We start from the raw sequence: 23,848 nt of genomic DNA, 5'->3' as shown, positions 1-23,848 counted from the left end.
ATTTCCCCAGCCTGTGAACTCTGGGAAGGAGAGTGAAAATCTTCTGTCCTCATTACACCCAGGGTCTAGAGTCCAGGGCAGAACACAGAAGACATCACAACGTGGGGAGGGGTAGGAAGTCTCAGAGCACCGTCGTCCTGCCTTGAACTGAGTCTTGAGGTTAGAGTGACTGGCTCAGGGGCACAGAATAAGACAACAGGTCACACCTCAAACCAGCCACACGTATCATTCCATGTTCCTAGAATGAAAGCTTCTCCTATTTCTGTTTGCTTGAAGCTTTTCCTTAATTTTCGCATTTATCGCTAAGGAATTTCATTCAGCTGTGAGAAACAGAACCCAAGAAACCAAGGTGAGGTTTTCATTTTCTCTAACAATGAATCTCAAGGTGAGTGGCTGCTGGCGTTAGTTCAGAGATTGGAAGGGGAGGGGGGGTAGGGGTAAAGCACAAGACTTCTGTGATTCTCTTGGCCTTTTCCTGGTGGCCCCAAACCAGAGCCAGCATTAGGACATGTGGCATTCTTGAGCAAAGTACAAAAAGACACTCTTCTGAGCAAGTAAAGTCCAACAGGACTCACTCCACCCCTGGATGAACAATTTACTAGAAGACACCCCCACCAACAAAATCTAGATTTTACAGCTGTCTTTACATACTCACATATGTGAGTCAGGACATCTGAAATGAACCTCTGGAGTTTTTCCACATAGTACTGAAATCTGAACTATGTAAAGCCTAGGACCCGAGTTCTTAAGTAAAAACCACCACCTCAAATCCATACTGCTAGAAATTAAATAGTTAGAGGCCCATCTAGTGGCACTACCCAGGCAATGCATCCAATGGGCTCACAGAGTTCACTTGCGAGTTGAATGCATGGGTAGAAGGGGAGGATAGCAAGTGTCCCGGCAGAGGCTGGTGCTAAGCCGTTCAGACACAAGTTCAATGCCATGGCAGTTTCAGTGCCTGTGAACATGTACCCTAGGCTATGCAGGCCCCAACTACAAAAATATCAGCTCTGCTGTGGCATCCACTTTCATGCTTTGGTCAGCTTGCTCTCAGAACCGAGGGAGAGAAATTCACTTGTACGGAAACACTTCCCCAGCTGACAGGAAAAGGTCAGGAGAGGAGTGGTTTTCATGGCCTACAGGTGGAGCTGAGAGTTAAATTAGGGGCAGGAGAACACACAGCAGGTGAGCATCTGAATCTGGTTTAATATTTACAATTGACACCACACCAAAGCTACGGGGAGGGGATCTGGGTAACAGGTGCAACAACTACATTTATAAAGTATGAATCAAGCGCCTGCATTTATAGCTGCCAGATCACTGTCTACACAATTGGCAAACTTGGGGGCATGCACACTATTTTCTTAGATCCACATCAATCCCTAGAGAGGGCTTTTATAGAAACCCTGTTTGGATCCATTTCTGAAAACCAAATGCTCACCCTCTTTGTGATTAAATTTTACCCTACTTCCAAGCTAGTAAGTTGGCCCGTGGCTGTGTCTTGCAAGCTGCCAAAGACGGGATAGTTCAAGGACCAGAGATTTTACTACTCACAGCAGAGCACGTAGCATGAATATCCGTGCCCCAATCAGTCTATGGGAGCACCCAGATGGGACAACCCAGAAATCCCCCACACACCCTCCCCCCCCCCCCCCAACGCAGTGTTTGTGCACACGTGCTACAGTCCAGGAACACTGGGCTTCAGACACCCACTGCTTTTATAGCAAGCAAGCCTGCTCTTCGTCGGTTGTGGGGGGAAATATCATCTGTCTCACGAGGTTACCAGCCACATAAACAGCCCTGACGCAGGGTCGCCAGAACAGACCCAGGAGGATTTTGCCTTCTTGGCCCACACGCGGGACCCAGAAGGGCTCCTTCTCCCAACAGTGAACACCTTTGTGGCTAGAAAGCCAGAGCCACACGGTTCACAGCCCACAGAACCTTCCTGAACGGGAAAGCACCAGTTCCCACTAAAGGGGCTGCAGAGATCCACCAAACCGAAAACGTAACAAGAAGACAAGCTCACGTAAGCCAGCCTTGAACCTCCTGGAGCTGGGTGTCACCCCAGCCCCGGCACTCACGTGGGCACAGCGCAAGGCCTGGCCGCCGGCGCGGCGTCCGCCATTTCCTTCGTCCTGCTCCGTCCGCCTCTCTGCCCGCGCTGCCCGCGAAGCCGAAGCCCAGGAGACGTCTTGCTGCTGCCGCCAGCGGCTTCTCCGGGTGCCCACCACGCGCCGTGGCTTCTGAGCCGCAGGAAACTACGGGTCCCGGCCTCAAGAGGGCCGCTCCGCCTGCCTTCTTCGTGGACAGCCCCTAGACGTGAGCAGACCGTGCTCTCCTGGTGCCGGAGCCCCTGTCGCCGTTTTCGGCGTCCCCTCTCCGCACCTGTCCCCGCTGCGGGGTGAGGCAGGGGTGCGAGAAGGAGGGAGGGCCGGGCGGGGGCGAGCAGAGGTGCCGCAGTCCGCAGCCGTCCGCGCCCAGGGCCGCCCGCTCCTCCCGGAAGCTTCCCTGCCCACATGGCCCACCCCTAAGGAAGGGTTAGGCTCATCCCTCAGCGTCTGTGAGGGTTTCCCAAACCTGACGGGGGGAGGGGGCACCTTATATAGATTAAAATTCAACCACCTTGTATTTAAACACCTTGTATTTAAACACTTCCAGAATTTCCGAACGTACCTACCCCCTCTTTCAGCCTACCTTTTCTCTTCCCCTCCTTTATCAGCTCTGACTCCTTTTCTCCTTTCCTACTTCCAATGGCAGAAGCCAAAGAGAAAAGGGATGAGGGGGCATTGTCAGGACCAGAAGAAACAAACCATTTCAGTTCCCTCCCCATCTGCCACCTCAACCCTGAAATTAAAAAATTAAAATTAAAAAAAAAAAGCCTCTTGAGAAATTCAAACATTTCGACACAGATCCCTACGCCCCTTTGATGATGTGCGATATGTTTGCGGTCCGTAGTGGGGCAGTTAGTGTTACCTATGCGGAGAAGCACACACCTCCACCTGGAGGCAAGTCTCTGGGGAGTGGCCACTGCTGACCATACTACGCAAGACATGGGCTTTAGGTGACCACTTTCATCCACACTTGCTTCTCTGTGTCCTTGTGACTGAATGATTAGATTTCTAAGAAAGCTAGCAAAGATTAGATACCCAGGAAAGAAAGCAAGGCCAAGTTTGGCCTCCTCAGCACGACGAACTATTCTCCAAACGCTAGCCAAACTCTAGAGCAGGGATGGCAAACAAACCTTTCATTACCAACACACAGTGATCAATACTGACTGCCCAGAGCCTGGGTTGGATTTCACATTTGTAAAGGGACAGATAGGTATTTTAGACGTTTTGGACAGAATGGTCAAAGTGGCAGTTACTCAGCTCAGCGCTTGGAGTATGAAAGCAGCCATGAACAATACATAAACAAGTGAGTTGTGGTTGTGTCCCAATAAAACTTTATTTATCAAAACCAGCAGGCAGCAGGCTGAATAAGGTCCTCAGGCCATAGTTTGCCACCCCTCACCTTAGAGACCACTGTGTTATAAGGAAATATAATGATGTCTCGAGGCCCAGGGGCAGGGTTGTGATCAATTAGTCTTATCTGCACAGGTGCTGTTAAGGGGAGTAACAGGTTCTACTGGTTACTCTAACAGGTCCACAGGTCCACAAAGTGGGTTATGCCTTTCTCAGGATGTGTATATGATCCATTGAGATATGGGGAAAAACACATTAGAATTTCTTCTATTTTTATCTTACCTGTTTTCATTTCAGACTATTGATCTTGGCTACCCCATCATGAATCCATGGAATTTGCAATGAATCAGTCCATTCATGCTAATCAGAAGTCAGGATTACAAACCTCTGAAAAGGATATTATAGCATATGTGCCCTTGAGTGGTAATATCTGTCCGTTGCCTGTGTCTGATGGTCTGGTCTGAGCTATGTATGTCTCTCAGGAACTCTCCTGGGAGGAGGGCAGAGGCCCCTAATTCCTTGCAGGCAGTTTTTTTGGGCAGTATGGTGGACTTGCCATGCTTCAGGAGTCTTGGACTTACAGTTCTGTCTTGAATCTGATCAGCGGCTCAGCTATTAGTCAAACCCAAAGGAAGGGAACACTCCACCCCTGTGAACGCGCGTGCGTGCACACGCGCGCACACACACACACACACCATTCACAAGAGCACTGAACAGATTGTGCTTTCCTGGCCTCTGGCAGTCTACCTCTTCCTTGATCATTCAGACCTGCCATCTATGGGTGGACAAGTTGCACACTGCACAAGAGTGCTATATCTAGGGAGGCGTCATTGACATTGGAAGCATGTTAGACTTATACTTACTGTAATATTCTTGTGTATAGCAGCATCATGCTCTAACAAAATCAGTCCATTATGACACTTTCTAACCAATGGATGTAACATATCGAGGAATAGGTGCCTTTTTAATTCCACAAAGGTATTGTGTGTGTTAGCAGCAGCCACAGCTGTATGACACCTGTATTATGTAAAGAATGGAAAAGAAGAAAAATACACAGAATACAAAAGATTCAAGTGTCTTAACACTTCTTACATTAGAACAAACCTTTTTTAAAAATTGTTTTTAATGTTTTTATTTATTTTTGAGACAGAGCATGAACGGGGGAGGGTCAGAGAAAGGGAGACACAGAATCTGAAACAAGCTCCAGGCTACGAGCTGTCAGCACAGGGCCCGACGCGGGGCTCGAACTCACGGTCCACGAGATCATGACCTGAGCCGAAGTCAGCCGCTCAACCGACTGAGCCACCCAGGCACCCCTAGAACAAACCTTTAAGAGTAAGGGTCTGGAGCTGACGGTCTACCCTCAAATAGCACCACTTTTGACTGGAGGTAAAGGAGCAAAGAGACAGAAATTATTTTTCTCCCCATCTCAGCTGCTCTCCCTTATCACACAGAGAAGAGGAGCTGAAAAAGGCAAACCAGAGAGATGTGTGTTGCTGTTAACCCACACAGAAGGATGTGATGAAGTTAAGACTCTCCTTAACGAAGAGTCACTTGTTGTCTTGTGGCTTCCCAGTATCCATTCCCCTTTCTCCTAGTAATAACCCCCCACTTTCCCTTTGGGAAATAGGTTCTGCTCCATTGTTCAAAGCTTATGCAATTGCCCAACAAAATAGCCTGCCTTCTACTGGCCAAAAGGATGGTCATGTGATTCAAACTAAGCCAGATGTGCTCTCTCTCTCTCCCTCTCTCTGATGGTTAACTTAAGGTGTCTACTGGGCTATGGGATGCCCAGCTATTTGGTCAACCATTATTCTGGGTGTTTCTGCAAAGATGTTTTTGGATGAGATTGGCATTTTAATTGTATGTGGGTGAGACTCATCCAATCAGTTGAAGGTCTGAATTAAAAAAAAAAAAAAGACCAACCCTCCCCTGAGTAGGAAAGAATTATCCAGCAGATTGCCTTTGGGCTTCATCTGCAACATAACCCCTCCTGCCTGATGGCCCTACAAGTGATACATCACCTCCCCCTGGGTCTCCAACTCCAACTCACCCTGCACATTGGGCTTACCAGCCTCCTTAATTGTGTGAGCCAATTCCTTATCAGAATTATCCCTCTCTCTCTCCCCCATCCCTTTCTGTGTATATTCTATTGGTTCTGTTTTTCTCTGGAAAATTCTAATACATTCTCCCTCTCTTCCTCTGGATTTTGATGCATGGGGAGACACACTCAAAAACATAAGAGTAGCTGGAAAGCATTCATTTCAGCAGTGATGTCATGATGAGACATTCGGGGACCTCAGTCCTGCTACCTAAACCCCTCCAGAGACGCTTCATTCTTGTCCTTTCCTGAAACTGGTTCTCAGTCTTTCCTAGCAATTTCCCATATCTTCTTTCAGCCCACAAATATTTACTGAGTACCTACTCTAGTCAAGGTCTGTTCTACTGGGGGAAGAGTGGTGATCAAGGTAGGCCTGCTCTCTCTTGTGGAACTTGTTTTCTAAAGAGTCCTTTTCTTTTTTTTTTTTTTTTTTAATTTTTTTTTTAACGTTTATTTATTTTTGAGACAGAGAGAGACAGAGCATGAATGGGGGAGGGTCAGAGAGAGGGAGACACAGAATCTGAAACAGGCTCCAGGCTCTGAGCTGTCAGCACAGAGCCCGACGCGGGGCTCGAACTCACGGAGTGTGAGATCGTGACCTGAGCCGAAGTCGGCCGCCCAACCGACTGAGCCACCCAGGCGCCCCAAGAGTCCTTTTCTTAAGTAGGTTAACTCTTGGGGCGCCTGGGTGGCTCAGTCGTCCAACTTCACTTGGCTCAGGTCCTGATCTCACAGTTTGTGAGTTCGAACCCCACTTTGGGCTCTGTGCTGACAGCTCAGAGCCTGAAGCCTGCTTCTGATTCTGTGTCTCCTTCTCTCTCTACCCCTCCCCCACTCACCCTCTGACTCTCTCTCTCTCTCTCTCTCTCTCTCTCAAAAATAAATAAACATTTAAAAAAATTTTTAACAGGTTAACTCTTATCAAAGAGTTGGTCTCTGTTGCTTGCCACCAAAGAATTCTGATTGATACTAATATTCTCCATTTGGAGATTGCTGGCTCTGCCCCTTCTCTAGGTCTTCTTGGATAAACGGGATGCCAGTCCTCCAGAAGAAGTCAGAGGAGAAACCCCCAGCTCTGCACAATCCTTGCAAGCCACTTCCCTCTGATCACCCCCAAGAAAACCACCTGAGAACCCACCAGTGGGCTTGTCTAATGTACTCACTTTAGGATAACACCTGACATGACAGGAACACCTCCATGACAGTGGCTTCTCCACTGGAAGCCATCTACACCATCGTTTCTCCTCTCCTGCTTACAACCTGAGAAGATACATTACAACAAGCATTACCTTGCTTGCGCCTCATTATGATTTGTTTCACATTTAATCTTCTTCACCAGAAGCATTTTTAATGCCCTCCCCCAAGACCCACAGGATTTATTCTCGGATTAGGCAGGAGACAAGATGAGAGAAGCTGATCGAGGGGGCCAGACATGGCTTTTTCATGAGTTAGCACCGGACGGCTATTTAACACAACCGAAACTCTATCCTGAAGCAAGGAGGCATGCTGTTTGCCTCACTGCGGGGGTGTCAGTGACTATGGCTGGGAATTGTCACCGTTTAGTTTAGCACTCCTGGCAAACTCTGGAGCCAGCTTGCATAATGCAGTGTCTAAAGAACATGATTCTTGTTTGCAGTTAAAGATAGAACACGGTCACATAACAACTCGTACAGAAACCGTGAGGCTGGTGGAGGAACCAAATTGAATGACAGTCACAGGGGGTTACCGAACACCTGCCCCAGTCCTTCAGAGCCTGTGCTCTCTGGGAATGGCCAGCACACAGAAGCCAGCTCTGCCCTGAAATCAAATGACAAAAGTAAACAACCAAACTGACCCAGTTCAATCAAGAAACATGAGTGCACCTTTAAGCAGGCAGCAATTCAGGCAGCCTCTCCAGGCCATGCCTCCTGGGAGACTTAGCTCTGTGTTCTAAAAGAATTAACTGTTGTAGATTCAGTGGCAGACATGCTGGGTTTACAGCTGGACTGAAAGCCGCGACCGAGTTAGGTATGAATTCCACCCTCACTGATAAGTTTTCACTGCAGGCGCACGTGTTCTGCTCTGTACAGAATGCACTAAACGTGGTTCCCTGGCTCCTTCTAAAACAGATGCAGGCGTCTCGTGACCCACTGCTGGGGCTCGCCAAGAGCTGAGATTTAGAAAAGAAAGATTTGGGTTTCCATACCAGGAAACACATTAACACTGTAGTAGAGTTCTCATTGGAAGAAAGGTCATGCCAGCGAAGGAGTAGAGACCTCCTGCCTGGCAACATACAAAGCGAAGCTGTCAGAACTACTGATATTGTAATATACTACCAGGAAAAAAAAAAAAAAAAAGGATGTGAGAGAACAAAAAGAAAAGGAGGCTTCTGCTTCCCCACCTCGGCCCTCGCCAGCCCTCTGGCCCGACAAATCACTTCTCTCTCTGCCTCTCTTCCCCCTCTTTAAAATTGGCCTACGATGACTGTTTCCTTCCAATGGCGCCAAAATGGTAGAAAGTTTAATTGGATACGCGTGTCAGTTCTTTGTTTCTGACTGTGGAATTCCAGAGCGGCCATATCCTGTGTGCTTCACAGCCACCTGGGGAGCTTATAAAATTACAGTAGCTGGGCCACACCCCTGCAGATGTGGGGACAGTGGGTCCCAGGCACGGGTAGGTTTTAAAAGTCCCCCAGGTGATTCTAATGTGCAGCTAGGGCTCAGAACCATGAGCTGCGACAGAGAGAGAGAAAAAAAAAACTCTCTATTGCTCCCCCAGAGAAAGGTGGAAAATGAAAGACACGTGGATTCTCCCACCTCCTCCAAATCTTCAAAGGGTTTCTTTTCATGGGGTTAGACAAATTGTCTTGTTCCCAGACTTCTCCCTCCAACTTCCCCCACCCCTCTGCCAGCATCAATCAAGAAGGAAACGACCTAAATATTTTGAAGAGGTGGCTGGGGAGTTTTTATTGATCTTTAAAAAAAAATTTTTTTTTAAGTTTATTTCTTTTGAGAGAAGGAGAGTGCAAGCAGGGTAGGGGCAGAAAGAGGATCCTAAACAGCCTCCACAGGGTCAGTGCAGAGCCTACTGTGAGGCTCGAACCCACATGAAATCACGACCTGAGCTGAAACCAAGAGTGGAATGCTTAACTGACTGAGCCACCCAGGCGGCCCACTTTTTATTGTTTTTAATTGAAGCAAACTCTAAGTAGCACTTAAGTGTATTATGGGGGCACCTGGGTGGCTCAGTCGGTTAAGCGGTCGACTTTGGCTCAGGTCATGTTCTCACAGTTTGTGAATCTGAGCCCTATGTCAGGCTCTGTGCTGACAGCCCAGAACCAGGAGCCTACTTCGGATTCTGTGTCTCCCTCTCTCTCTCCACCCCTCTCCAACTTGTGCTCTCTCTCTTTCAAAAATAGATAGATAGATAGATAGATAGATAATTTAAATGTATTATGGTCTTTGCCTCAAAGTTTATCTTTTAGAATTCCCTCAGTCCTGGGGCACCTGGGTGGCTCAGTCAGTTAAACGTCTGACTCTTGATTTCAGCTCACGTCATGATCTCACAGTTCCTGAGTTCAAGCCCTGCATCAGATTCTGTGCTGACAGCATGGAGCCTGCCTGGGATTCTCTCTCTCCCTCTTTCTCTGCTCCTCTCCTGCTTGTGCTCTTTCTCTCTCTCTCTCAAAACAAATACATAAAAGATTTTTAAAAAATAGAGTTTATTCAATAGTCCTGAGGCATTTATACCCAACCGGAGGGTCTTACAGTCTTCAGTCTGTGCCACCATGTTCAGAACAGGCTGCTGTCTTCACACCCAGCTGGTGACACTGTCCCCTTCACCTTGCCATATGCCCTTATTAGTAAAGGATGCCTGGGTGTTAAGCACCCCATCCCCCTATAAAAAGTGAATGATTCAGGGTAGAGGATCTTACTATGGTAAGTCCCTTGATGAAGGACTTAATGTCTCAATGCAGGTTGGCCAGTCCAGTTTTCTCTGTACCCCCACTAGGCTCCATGCCCCCCCCCCCCCACTAACACATTTGTTACAAAGCTTGTTCCACAGGTCATTGTGTCTCCCACTGGAATAAGTCCCAGAAGACCCAATGTTCATTCCATGCCCTCCTATAGCCCGTAGTTTGTCCTTTGCCCTTGAAAGCACCCTGTGTGCTTCTGCTCTGTTGAATCAGACGTTTGAAAGGAGGTGGAAACCTTGAAAGAGAAACCAAAGGACACAGCAAGGGTCACAGCGATGTGGTTAAGAGCTGGGGAATCAAACAGGCCTTAATTTGAATCCTGTCTCTATCACTTTCTAGCTATGCACCTGAGATATCATACCTAACCTCTCTGAGCCTCAGTTTACTCAAGTGTAAAATAAGTTTACTTATAAAACCTACATCATAGGATTGGCATAAGGACTAAATGAGATGTACCTGGTGGCATCATGTGACCATCCCAGAAGGCAGTCACAACTGCCACTGTTATTATTAATAAAGTTAAGAGTGAGGAGTGTGGTGGACCACTGATATCTCCTCAGAATCAATGTCAACTGTGGAGCAACAGGACCTGGGGGAGAAAACCTGAGTTTAGAGCCATCCCTTCCTCTATGATTTTAGACCAGTAGCAGCATGTCTTCAAGCTTCAGTTTCCCCAGGTGCAAAATTGTGGCAATAATAATATAACCATGATGCCGACTTCACAGAGTGGTTACAAGGACTAAATGCAACAATGCACATAAATGTATAAATGTGCTTTGCAAGCTCAAAGAACCATATAATATTAGTAATTACGACTCACACCCAATTCTCAACATTTTCTTGTCCTGAAAACTGATAAAAGGAATAAACGTCTTCTCTAAGATTAGAAATGGAACAAAATGAGACTTGACTCTCATGCCTCTAATCCAACAACTCAATAAAGTCTAGGCAAAGCGTGAGCCCCACAGAGAGTGAGGGATCTGATCAAAAGCGGGCAGCAGTGCTGGGCTAATAGTTCTGGAATGATCCCCTCCTTTAATTCAGCAACTTCCTAGTGTTTATTTACCATATTATCTCCCATCACCTCAGAAGATATCCTAACAATTAGTTAAAGTTGTTGATTTTCATAAATGATGACCTTCATAAAAGATGGCCTAATATCACAGGGCAAAAAGAGAGAGGGCAGAAAATACCATAATTATGTTTCTTTCTTCAAGGAGCCTTTTTTCTTGGCTATCATGGTTTTGTGTGTGTGTGTGTGTGTGTGTGTGTGTGTGTGTGTGTGTCTAACTTTTTAAATAATATGTTGGGTTTTGGGTGACACTTCCCTGGTATTTTTTAGGGGTTTTCCAATTTCTGCTGACTTTGCTAACCGACACAAGTTTCCATTGCTATCATAAACATTTCTAATTTGAAAGTTAAAGGCAGGGAGCACCTATGCCAGCACAAGAAAGGGAATTTAATGTCAGATTGTTACTAGCTACCTGTAAGCAGGCCCTTGGATGGCTCCTATCAAAGTGGAGGCTCTCTCTGGGTCCTGAGCTACCTAATTACATTCTCTCTTCCTCCCCCATCTGCCAGCTGTCTTCAGAGCCTCCACTGACCCAAGATGCTCCCCATTCACATTAAAGATAGAGATGACTATGGCACCTGGGGGGCTCAGTCAGTTGAGCATCTGACTTCAGCTCAGGTCATGATCCATGAGTTTGGGCCCGCATCATACCCTCTGCTATCAGAGCAGAGCCCGCTTCAGATCTTCTGTCCCTCCCCTCTCTCTGACCCTCCCCCACTTGCACTTTCTCTCTCAAAAATAAATAAACCTTTTAAAAAAAAGATACAAATGACTTAGGACACCTTAAAATGCTGGTCCTCCAGGGCAGTGTTCCTTTAGGAACATTCAAAATTTAGCCAAAGGAAAGAGATTCCAGTAGTAGAATTCCAGGCTTCGCTCTTGGGGGGCCCAAGGGGTGCGATGGGAGCAGGCAGGACATTATGGCTCCAGTAATACTTGCAGTGGGTGATATGGAGTCCTTAGAGGACTTCCTACCTCTTTGCCCACTGGCCACTAGAAAGCAATTAGGGCCAACCGGACTGTGGACATGGGAAATGAGCTGGATGAAGAAAATTTGCAAAGAATGCACAGGAGGGCCACTCCTCCCAAATTTTTTACATGTTTGTGGAGGCCATGGGGTTAACTCAAAGGGAAGAGGGGCAATCCAGCCATTAGGAGTGTTCTCTGTCCTCGAAAAGGCTCTGAGGAGGAATGTCTTGGAGTTGGGGTATATGTACAATATGCATTAACGATAAGGAGTGCCCCTTTTGAGAGCTTTTTTCCAATCCCCATATAACTTCATTTTTATCTCCAAATTAGACAACAAATTAAGAGCAAGAAAGGAAAACTTTAAGTCACTCATTCAAATCTACCAAATCAAAAGCTCCACTTATGCAATACTACATTTCACCAGCCAAGATAGCAGTGTGCATTTATTTTAGTCCTTGGCAAGTATTCAAGTGCAAGAGCCTATGGAGGTGTTATGAAAGGCGCTGGCAGGTAATTGTATAAGGCAGGCAAACCGGGAAATGGATCTTCTTTTTTTTTTTTTTTTCAACGTTTATTTATTTTTGGGACAGAGAGAGACAGAGCATGAACGGGGGAGGAGCAGAGAGAGAGGGAGACACAGAATCAGAAACAGGCTCCAGGCTCTGAGCCATCAGCCCAGAGCCCGACGCGTGGCTCGAACTCACGGATCGCGAGATCGTGACCTGGCTGAAGTCGGACGCTTAACCGACTGCGCCACCCAGGCGCCCCAGGGAAATGGATCTTCTTAAATGACCAAAAAGAAAGGGGATCCTGATTAAGATGACATCAGCTCCCAAGAGGTCTAGTTACCCTTTGAGGGGCTCCAGACTCGTAAAAGAATGACCAGGTCGACAGGTAGTAAGTCATAAAAGGGCTAACACTTGCCCAAAACGAATGGAAATCTGAATCGTTGACCTCAGGTCCCCATGCCCAACTCCTGACACACTAGTAAAAATTTTCCTTTGCTGTGCTGGGGCCAGCTCTGTCCCCAACCGAAGTGAATATTAGACAAATATTTGAAGAATATCATTTCAAGGAGGTGACAAATTATTTGCCTGCTTGAATCAGCCATCTTTGTTCAGGGTGCCTCTTTAAACCCAGTGGCTTTACAAGCCAAGAACACAGAGGAAAGGTACAGTCCAGGACTATCAACATTGTCTTCTCTCTTTCATCTTCTAACACAGGTGCCCAGTGCCCTTGGGCTGCCCAGAGTCAGGAAAAAGGTGAGGTAGGATGAAGAGAAGAGAAGGACAATGAAGCCAGGCCTGCTCCCTCATCCAGGACTGTTTCACATATGCTTCATGGCATGCAGGAGCACCAACGAGAATTCCATTTTTTGAGGACTTCTTACCTGCCAACAACTGCTGATTGCCTTACATACATTATCTCTTTCGAATCCTCACAATGCATGGAGGTGGTTTTCAACATGCCCACATTCCATATGCGGCTCTAGGGAAATTAAGAAATTTATCCAAATTCACACAGGGGTTCAAAGCCCTTGGGAGGGTCTGACCTCCCAAGCGCCTGTTCATACAGGAGACATGTTATAATCCTCTTAGTTTCCCTTGGTGCCACACTGGCCTGGACCCTCAGCCACAGGCTCTGTCTGGCTCGGTGGCCTCTACAACCCAAGAACTTACTCCAGCTGGGGCCAACTAGAGTCTTGCTGGGAGAATCAGGACCTTCCCCTTGCTGCTGTTGGGTAGCTCAGCCAACATGCCACATACCCTGACATTTTGGCTTCTCCCACCAAACACGGGCTGTGAAATCTGGTTTCCCTGATAGCAAAAGGCGCCAGAGAAGCAACCCAGAAGTGGTGCCCAGTAGTTATCTTCTCATTGGAGAGACCTAGTTTGACAGTTTTCTTCACTTCCTCCCTTCCAACGACTCCTCCAAGGCACAGTCTCTCTCAACATCCTCCCTGAAGGACGTTCCCATGTGGCTAAACAGACACACCTGCCGACTTACCAGCCCTGTGTCTTCAGAGCCCTTTGTGGAGCCATGCTAAGGCCACCCCGCTGCATTACTCCCCACCTTCCTACCTCCCTTCACTTTACTCTCACCATCACTGCTCAGAGATTGCACTTTGTAAGTAAAGCAAGCCTGAAACCCAGGCTTTCCAGTTTCGTCTTGACTTATTTATTTTGACATTCTTAATAATGTGATAAGTACCTGCAAGCCTGCCATCCAAATCAAAAGCTAAACTCTTGACATAACCTTCAACTAATCATGTGGTCCCCCTCTCATTCTCCCCCTGTCCCCATACAACCATCATCTACACTTCCTTTGCTTTTTTAAAATGTGCAGTTTTATTGCATCTATAAATATTTCTATAAAGTATATTCTTATATTAGTTGTTTTCTATAAGAATTATATGAATTCTATAGAACTCTATAAGAATTATATGATATTGTATACTTTTAGGACATTTGCTTTCTTCACTTAATGTTTTCTTGTTTCATTGCTAGGATTTATCCACATTGTTGTGAGTTAGCTTCGTTCAGTTGTTTTTAATGCCATGTAATATTCAGTTGTGTGAATATGTTACAATTCATCCACCCACTCTCCTGTTGATGGGCATTTGAGCTGTCTCCAGGTTGTCACAGGTTGTCAGCTCAACCTGTTGAGCTGTCTCCAGGTTGTGATTAGTGAAGTTATGAACATTCTTGCACACATCTCCTGTTGTATATCTGCATGAGTTTCCCTTGGGTCCATCCCTCAGAATGAATTGTTGGATCATATGTATACAAATGTTCAACTTTAGGAGATATGCCAAACTGTTTTCCAAATTAGTTAACCAAATCTGTGCCCTTTCTATCATACTCAGAAAAAATACTCTAAAATCCAATGTTTGTAGTTCCCCCTAGTTCTGACAGCTGCCAAAACTGAGAATTGCTGGTCGGCAGGGAAGTACCTTATGTTTCCTCTGAGTATTTGATTTTTTAAGAGGATGCTTGGAGAGGCAGTGATTTTCATCCAAAGCAGTGACTTTCTCAGGCTGAATATTAGAGGGCTTCTATCTCTGTAGGCCCTTCCAGATTCACTCAGTCAGCGCTTCACTGACATGCTTACTAAGTTCTCGGGCTGCATGAGACCTTGACGATCCAGTACTGGGAGACAGCCCTGCCTTCAAACATTCTAAAGTTTGGGCACCTGGGTGGCTCAGCTGGTTAAGTGTCAGACTTCGGCTCAGGTCCTGATCTCACAGTTCGTGAGTTCGAGTCCTGCATCTCCTCTGTATCCCTTGCTCTCTGCCCCCCCCCCCCGCTCATTCTCTCTCCCTCCCTCTTTCTCTCTTTCTCTCCCTCTCTCTCTTTAAAATGAATAAAATAAGATAGATAAACATTCTAAAGTCTGATGTGGGAGAAAGACAAGAAGACTAGTTATGTTGGGATGCTATCTCAGTCTTCCTATTTCTTCCTCACCCTTTCTCCCTAGGCAAATGGTAACTCAGATTGACAGAAAGCAATGGGGGTGGGGAGCAACAGGAAGTCTTCAGAGAGAGTGGGCGGGTATACACTAAACTTGAAGTTGCCCAAAGGCAAATAATTTCAAATAGTCCCACCTGGTTATTTGCTATCATCAACCCCTTCCACCATAAATTTCCTGGGAGAAACTGTCCCCTCCTGACAAGGACACCTGGTTCCATGGTAAGTCAGAGGCCTGACTACCCCATTCTTGGAGACTGATTGGAAACCTGCTCTTCTCCTCCACTTCACCCACACAAGGATCTCTTAGAATGGACATAGTGTAGGTTAGGACCTCTCTGCCCTCACTCCCTATATCCACTGTTCATCTTCAGGTTGACTCCATGTGTCAGCCAGATGGACTCTGGCTGCCTCAGACCTCCAGGGTTCCTAGAGCCTATGATTCTGGAAAAAGGGTATTTTTCTAGATAGCTGGTAAATAATGAGAGACTTCTGGCTGGCCCAACTCATATCATATACTCTTCCAGAAGCTAATCCCTTTGACTAGAAAGATAAAATGCTCTGATTGACTGAGCCTGGATCACATACCCATCCTTGGGCCAAACCATCTGACCAGAGGGTGGGGGATGTGTGCCCCCAAAAGGATGCTGGGCAGAAAAAATAAAAATGTGTGCCCATGAAAAGGCTCAAGAAGACAGCAGCTTTACTTGATTACTCTAGTTCATATTCCTCTTATTACCTCTTTCACTAGTGAGGGACAAGCAAAAATATATTTTACATTGTCCCTCGGTATTCTGTCAACTATAGCACAATGATCCGTGTCATGGAGAAATAACATAAGTCACCTATCTGATTTCTACTTGTAGTGGCTTTAGTAATCACATGCATTAAAGAATGTTTAGGACGGAGCATGTAGTCTAGCATAGTGTAGTTTTATAGTCCCCTTTTTTCTTGTTAAGCCAGTCTATTAGAATTCTCAACCCTGGAATTTCCGGAAATGCAGCTGAAGGATGGGCATTGTGCCAGGGTGGGGATAGCAAACAGAAAATAAATCTTAAAATCAAACCTCACAGACAGCAGTCCACCTCACCTACTTAATTATTAGAATCAGTTTTGAGGAGCCTCTTGGTGCTTAAAATGTTGAGTCTACAGAATTTCAAAGGGTTCTGAGAGTGCCATCAGATTATCCCTAGAAATCCTATGCAGGATTTTTTACATAGGACCTAAGTCAATGGTAGTTGATTACATAAATTATGAAGACTGTAGTCATTGCCAACCTATCTCCATTTTACCACAGATTTTGCAAAGTAGTCAAATTGCAGAGTGGAAGACAACAAATCTAAAAAGTGTGTGTTTTGTGTGCTTTGTTGCACATATCACACCTTGAAAACATACTTTCCTTTTTTTGTTCTGTTTTGCTTTGCTTCAGGCCTATCTTTCCTTTCAGAATATACATTCTCAGAGGACAAAAATATCTGGTTCCACTTTGTATGATTAGGACTTAGCAAATGCCTGGTCCATATGGGTGATCAATAAATATTGGAAGGAATAGGTCTCTTTTCATGTCTCTCTTTCTTCTCAAATGGTTGGCAACTACTGAAATCAAATGTGCTAAGAAAATCCAGTCTTCCTTAAATTAAATGGTGCAGGAATCCAAGTTTACTTTAATTCTGCTTTCCATTTGCCTTTTCTTTAGTACTGAACAGCTTCTCCAGCATACTTCCCAGGCACTTGTATCCCTTCTGCAACTTCTTGGCAGCTTAGAACTTTTTCCTTTAGTTAAGCCTGTCTTTCTAGGATGGTGCCCCAGATTCTAAGATTACCCTTTTTTTCTTATGCTCCCATTAAAATTCCCATTTTTCTCACTGCCAGGAGAAAAATAATCAGATAATTTTCCATTAAAATGTTATGCTGTAATAGACCACTTAATGCAATAATTCTCCAGGGTGTTTATATTTTAAAATGTGAAGCGGGAGGGGCACCTGGCTGGCTCAGTCAGTGGAGACTGTGAATCTTGATCTCAGGGTTGTGGGTTCGAACCCCATGTTGGGTATAGGGATTACTTAAAATCTTTAGGAATGATTGGGTGGCTCAGTCAGTTAAGTGTCTGACTCTTGGTTTCAGTTCAGGTCCTGATCTCATGGTTCCTGAGTTCGAGCCCCGCGTGGGGCTCTGTGCCGACAGAGCAGAGCCTGCTTGGGATGCTCTCTCTCCCACTCTCTCTGTGCCCCTTCCCTGCTCACGTGCTCTCTCTCTTTTCTCAATAAATAAATAAATAAACTTAAAAATAAGTAAATAAATAAAGTCTTTAAAAAATAAAATGTGAAGCTTTATTAAGATAAAGTATTATGATGGCATTTCAGGATTCCTGTGACAGTGCAGTAGGATGTATATATATTTCCATAGGCGGGTAGTAGGGTAGTTGGGGCTTTCCTCTTTCTCTCAGGGTTTTGCCTTGATAAAAAAAAAATCAAAACTGGGGCACCTGGGTGGCTCAGTCGATTAAGCATCCGACTTTGGCTCAGGTCATGATCTTGAGGTTCGTGAGTTAAAGCCCCACGTCAGGCTCTGTGCTGACAGCTCAGAGTCTGGAGCCTGCTTCAGATTCTGTGTCTTCCTCTCTCTGCCCCTCTCCTGCACACACTCTGTCTCTCTCTCAAAACACTAAAAAACACTAAAAAAATTTATTAAATAAAAATATTTTAAAAAATCAAAATAGATAAATCTTTAAACTTCTTACCATACGGTCATTCTAGGAAATGAAAAAAAATTGAGAAATAAGAAAGCAGAGGAGTTTAAACACAAACAAAACCTTGCTTTTATCTAAAAAACAAAACAAACAAAAATAATCAAAGAATTGTTTCAGAAAGGAAAAACCAATTTATTTAACTTGTAAGAAAATTACAGGGGCAGCACAGACCCTGCTTAGGATTCTCTCTCTCCCTCTCTCTCTCTGCCCCTCCCCTGCTTGTTTCCTCCCTCCCTCTCTCTCTCTCTCTCCCAAAATAAGTGAATAAACTTAAAAGAAAAAAAGTTTTTAAATGGGTCCTTCCTCACTGAAACCTGGCCTCTCTTTAAGAAAGAAAAGAAAATTACAAATGATTGTTGCTTTAAAAAAAAAAAAAAGGTATGGGCAAAGAGTAAAGAATACAAAACTATGAAGTATAAAGAATGATCACAAGGAGGTTCTCCAAAAGAATCCTTTAAATGGCTAACTCCTGAAGTATATTTAAAATAAAATTCCATTTGCAAAAATTACATTTACAGTTAACTTTCTAGAAACCAAGTTACTGTATAAACTACTTTCTTCTGCCTCCAAGAGAATTGTAAACAAACTTCCATTGCCAAAATTTCGTTAGCATCAGAATTTCCCTGGCCAGCTCCCACTCAGGCATTTCTTTACTTACCGTCTTCACATCATGTTAGAAAATTGATTTTTGTTGTTGATAAGATTACAGGCTTCCTGAATATACGACTGGTCAGCTTTGAAAGTGGTCACCTGTGGTAACCTGTTCTCTCTTAATAAATGCTACAATGTCACTCAGAAGAACATGGAGGCCCTGACACAAATCCACAGGGCCAGAATCAGGAGGGAAGGACATTTCTTTGGGTTTCCTGTTAGATACAGAAAATTCAGGTCCCGGAGCTATCCCAACCGGCATGCTAAGAACAAAGCACTTCACCCACTCAGTTTACTGTCCCAGATCTATCACACCATGTTCTCTCCCCGGCAGGAAGTCAGTTCTCTGCACTTGCAAACAGAATAAACAAACCATCCATACAGAACTAGTGGACATTTTGTTTTGTTTCTTACCAGATTTCATGAGAGATCCCTGGGTATAATACAATATTAAACTTGAAATCTCTGTATAAATCTTTGGGGGACTCTACTTTCCAGGGAGACGATAAAATGTAGAAGTCCTTTGAATAATCACTTATGATAGAAGCGGCTAAAAATTGGATTCTAAAATCTCCATATCAGGGTGCCTGGGTGGCTCAGTGGGTTAAGCGGCCGACTTCAGCTCAGGTCATGATCTCGCGGTCCGTGAGTTCGAGCCCCGCGTTGGGCTCTGTGCTGACAGCTCAGAGCCTGGAGCCTGTTTCAGATTCTGTGTCTCCCTCTCTCTGACCCTCCCCTGTTCACGCTCTGTCTCTCCCTGTCTCAAAAATAAATAAAACGTTAAAAAAAATTTTTTTTAATCTCCATATCCACCCTGCTACATATCTTAGGCAGCCTGCTGAACTCTCTATCCTGGATATGATTCTGGGACCAGCCTATGACATCTTCACATTTGTCTTCATTCCCAAGTCCTGATTTGTTGTTGGAAGTACTCCATTGATGTTAATTAACATATTTCAGTTGATGCTATACAAATACTGTACTCCCATTACACAGAGGTAACCAAAAGGAAATTAAATGGTAATGCTTCAGGAAAATTTCTAGATCTGATAACGCCAGAGGAGGAACAAGAGGTTTCTGCACCTGAATCTTATGTTTTGTTGCAGGCAGTATTGTGCTGCTGGCGCTAACCTGGCTGTCTACTTCTCGTTGTCACCCATCTGGGACCTGGGATCTCATGCCCCAAGGTTTAGAAAATGTCAGCTATCTTGAGGGGTGCCTGGGTGGCTCAGTTGGTTAAGCGTACGACTTTCGGCTCAGGTCATGATCTCAGAGTTTCATGAGTTCAAGCCCTGTGTGGGGCTCTTCACTGGCAGTGAGGAGCCTGCTTGGGGTTCTCTCTCTCTCTCTCTCTCTCTCTCTCTCTGTCCCTCCCCCACTCGCATGTGCGCTCTGTCTCTCTCTCTCTCAAAATAAATAAACTTAAAAAAAATTTTAAAAATAGCTATCTTGAACCTATCCACTAAATATCTTTTGAGTTTATCTTTTATACTATTGCCAGAGTGGTATTCCTAAATTGAAACCCGATCATGTTATTCTTCTTGCCTCAAAGCAACTCACTGCCAGAGAATAAAGTCCAAAATCCTAGCCTGGCATATAAAGGCCTGCCTCTACATTGCTCTCCTCAGTCAAAGCATCAGATCTCTTTAGGTATTTGGTCCCACAGAAGAACTCCCCTCTCCTCTAACACTATTCCCTACCTTCTGCCGCACTTCTACCTGGACGCCCCTCCCATCCACCTGGAGAACCCCCTCCACATCTCTCAAGCTTCAGTGCCGTGTCATTTTCGCGATGAAGCCTTTTCTGATATGCTCTCGTCGCTCTGAGCTTCTGTCTCAACAAAATGTGGATCGTAATTCCTACACCCTCCTTTAGCTCAAGAGTCACATGAAGAAAGGGAGCATGAAAGGCCTCTGAGAAATGCCAAACACTATGCAAGTTCCAAGTTATGTTATAAAAGCTATTACGCAATAAGCCTTTTCTCTTTAGAGACCTAATGGAAGTCCTTGTGATTATTATTGTAAAATTCACCTCTACAAGTTAGAACATTTCTCCTGCTTATTCATTGCTTAAACATGAGCTAGGCTTAAAATGGTGATAAGGTCTGTGCCCACTTCAGCCACAAAGAGATTAAAGTCGGGCCCTCACAAAGAGGATCAGCATGATCTCCGCCCCATGGGATCTGCAGTAGTGAAAAATGTCATTTTCTTTGCTTTCTACAATTCTATTCCCAAGTTTCATATTTCTTTCCTTTTATCCATGGAATGGTCTTCCTTAGACCTCTCATCCTCTTCTAGTCAATAAATAAAAGTTTGATCTCCTTAAATGACTTTGGCTCTAGCATTGAGTCTTGGTTGTTTCTCAAGCCACCCAATTGGGAGACTGTCACCCATGGTTTCTGGAACACTGTGATCATAACAGGTAACATTTAGTAAGTAATGACTCTGTACCAGGCACTCTTCCATATAATCTCTGAAAATTAGAAAATTTAAACCTCACTACAACTCTCACTTCCTCTCTGCAAAATGGAAATGAGTTAGGAGGGTTCAACCCCTTGCCGAAAGTGACAAAGTAGAGTCAGGGTTTAAGCCTAGGAGTCTGACAACACAGTCCTGCTGTTAACCACTGTATTGTAATCGCAGCTCTAATGGACTGTAGAGCAGCAAGACGGCTCTGCTCCCTTGCTCTCCAGAAACTTGCATTTAGTGCAACGGGTGGCACTGAGCCCAGGACTATGAGAGCAGACACCATATTCACCGGGATCAACCATATGCCACTATGGGTCACTGCCACCAGTTGGGACGCTAAGACCTAAGGGAGCCAACCCAGGTAAGGCAGGTGCTGACACCCAGGTAGCCATTGAGCAGCAGACCACTGAGGTCAAAGTAATTTGCATATACTGAATCGTCGTGCATTTTGTTCAGTTTTCAACAGAATGGAAAATGATTTTGCCTTATTCATTTCCCTCCACTCCTGAACACCCTTTCCAAAAAGATCTCATTAAATTAAATGTGGTACCCTAGATTGGATCCTGAAGTAGTAAAAAGACATTAGTGGACAACTGGTGAGGTTTGAAAAATTCTGCAGTTTAGTTAATAGAAATATACCAATGTTAATATCCTTGTTTTGATGCATATCTCTTGGTTATAGAAGATGTTAACACTGGGAAAACTGGTATAAATAGGGACTCTACTTTGCAACTTTTCTGTAAATCTAAAATTATTTTATTTATTTTTAAATGTTTTATTTATTTTTGAGAGAGAGTGAGTGCATGCATGCAGGGAAGGGGCAGAGGGACAGGGGGGACAGAAGATCTGAAGTATGCTCTGCACTGACAGCAGTGAGCCTGATGTGGGGCTCGAACTCACGAACCATGAGATCACAACCTGAGCCAAAGTCGGACGTTCACCTGACTGAGCCACCCACGTGCCCCTAAAATTATTTTAAAAGTTAGGGGTACCTGGGTAGCTCAGTCAGTTAAGTGTCTGACTTCGGCCACGTCATGATCTCACGGTTTATGGGTTTCAACCCCGCGTCAGGCTCTGTGCTGACAGCTTAGAGCCTGGAGCCTGCTTTGGATTCTGTGTCTTTCTCTCTGTCCCTCCCCCACTCGTGCTCTGTCTCCCTCTCTCTCAAAAATTAATAAAAACATGAAAAAAAAATTAAAATTTAAGGGGCATCTGGGTGGCTTAGTTGGTTAAGCATCTGACTCTTGATTTCGTCTCAGGTCATTTGTGATCACGATTTGTGTGATCACGCCCCACATTGGGCTCTGTGTTGACAGTGTGGAGACTGCTTAGGATTCTGTCCCTCTCTCTCTCTGCCTCTTCCCCACTCGTGTACTCTCTCTCTCTCTCAAATAAATACACTTTAAAAACAAATAAAAAAATTAAATTTAAAAATACTTCAGTTTAATTATTTTGAGATTAATTTACTAGGCCCACTGAGTTAATCTATCGCACAATTTAAATAAACTTACAGTGGTTTTTACATTTTTCTGAAATGATTGTTAAATCCATCAGTGAATAGAACTGTTTGTTGGCAAAATTCAGGTTTTGAACTCGTCAGTCATAAACACTATCTTTTCAGGATATGGGTTGAGACAAATATGGGTTGAGAATGAGTTACAAAGCCTCATCTTCCCAATAAAATGACCAGAACTTTGTATTACCATTGACAAACACAAAGGAGTGTTATGGTTAGACAACCATATGATTTCCCTAAAACAGATTCCCTCTCTCCTCTTGACATCCTTAAATTCCAAGTATCATAACCTGGCACACATTTTATAAACAGCAAAGAGAAAGCAAAATAATGACAAATTATGTCAATAACTCAGCCATAATTATAGTACCACGGGTAGGACTCAACATGACTACCTCAGATAGGACAGTTTTGCATTACAAGTATTATCTTCCATAACAGCCCTGGTAGAGAGGGGAACACGTTGTGCCCAGAGCTTCTCAGTCTTAGCTCAGATTTGAAGAACAAATCAGAAAATGACCAGTGTTGCCAGTCAATGTGATAGTCATCTGAACATTCTTCCCAGATTTTAGACAGTTATGTCTTCAATGAGATGCTATTGTTTAAACACTTGTTTTTCTAGGATCAAAAACCTTTACAGCTATCTGGTTGCCTAATCAGATCTCACTTGCTCTGCCAGCCGCTACCAGCTCCTCAGGCAAGTGGGAGCTCCTCTGAGCTGAGAGAACTGTCAGTAGCGGTGCTAAGCTATTTGTAACTCAAAGTAACTGCAGGAGTTCACTCCTGCTTTGTTTTGCCTGGTCAGATCCTCTGAATCAGTTCTGACAAGTGACCAGATATTGTTCTTCTGCTCACCTTACATGGTCTCTATCTTTTCTTTTCTTTTTTTAATGTTTATTTATTTATTTGTTTTTGAGAGAGAGAGAAAGACAGAGTACGAGTGGGGGAGGGGCAGATAGAGAGGGAGACATAGAATCAGAAACAGGCTCCAGGCTCTGAGCTGCCGGCACAGAGCCCAAGGTGGGGCTTGAACTTGGGAACCACTGGATCATAACCTGAGCCAAAGTCCAATGCACCCAGGCGCCCCTAGTAGCACATAGCCAAGGAAGAGAATTTCTCAAGTTCAAGGTGGGGACTCTAGCACTAAAGGTTTTCTGTGCCCTCCATGTCAGGTTTGAACAAGAAGCAGGAGAGGAGGCAAGAAGGGGCAGAAAAGAGGAAACCCAAAATCAAGCTTCTCAGAAGCTGAAAAAAAGTCCGGCCAATCTAATTCCTTAGACCTTCAAAAAGAAAGAAAGAAAAAAAAAGAAATGCCAAAACTGGGTTCGTAAATTAAGAGTGTATTTAAAAGTTTTAAAGTTAATGAAGAAAGTCGCAAAGTGAACATCATTCCGATCTGTCGGTGTATAGCTCATTCGGAAATACCAGAGTCTAATCTA

At 44.6% G+C, this 23,848-nt stretch overlaps 1 long non-coding RNA gene across 2 annotated transcripts in view; it reads right to left on the bottom strand.

Moving 5' to 3' along the window:
- The window catches only part of LOC121028873 (uncharacterized), a 170,385-nt gene that overhangs the window by 145,198 nt on the left and 1,339 nt on the right, over positions 1-23,848 (bottom strand). Inside the window, exon 1 of one of the 2 annotated variants that reach the window (XR_005789476.1) lies at positions 6,726-6,823. The exons of the other annotated variant lie outside the window; for it this stretch is intronic. This is a non-coding gene — a long non-coding RNA (uncharacterized LOC121028873). Of the gene's footprint in view, positions 1-6,725; positions 6,824-23,848 lie in introns of those variants that run through there. 2 annotated transcript variants of the gene reach the window in all.

The sequence above is a fragment of the Herpailurus yagouaroundi genome, unplaced genomic scaffold (genome assembly GCF_014898765.1).
Source record: "Herpailurus yagouaroundi ecotype Mexico unplaced genomic scaffold, PumYag 100, whole genome shotgun sequence".
NCBI lineage: Eukaryota > Metazoa > Chordata > Mammalia > Carnivora > Felidae > Herpailurus > Herpailurus yagouaroundi.
This window is presented reverse-complemented; position numbering and strand designations above follow the sequence as displayed.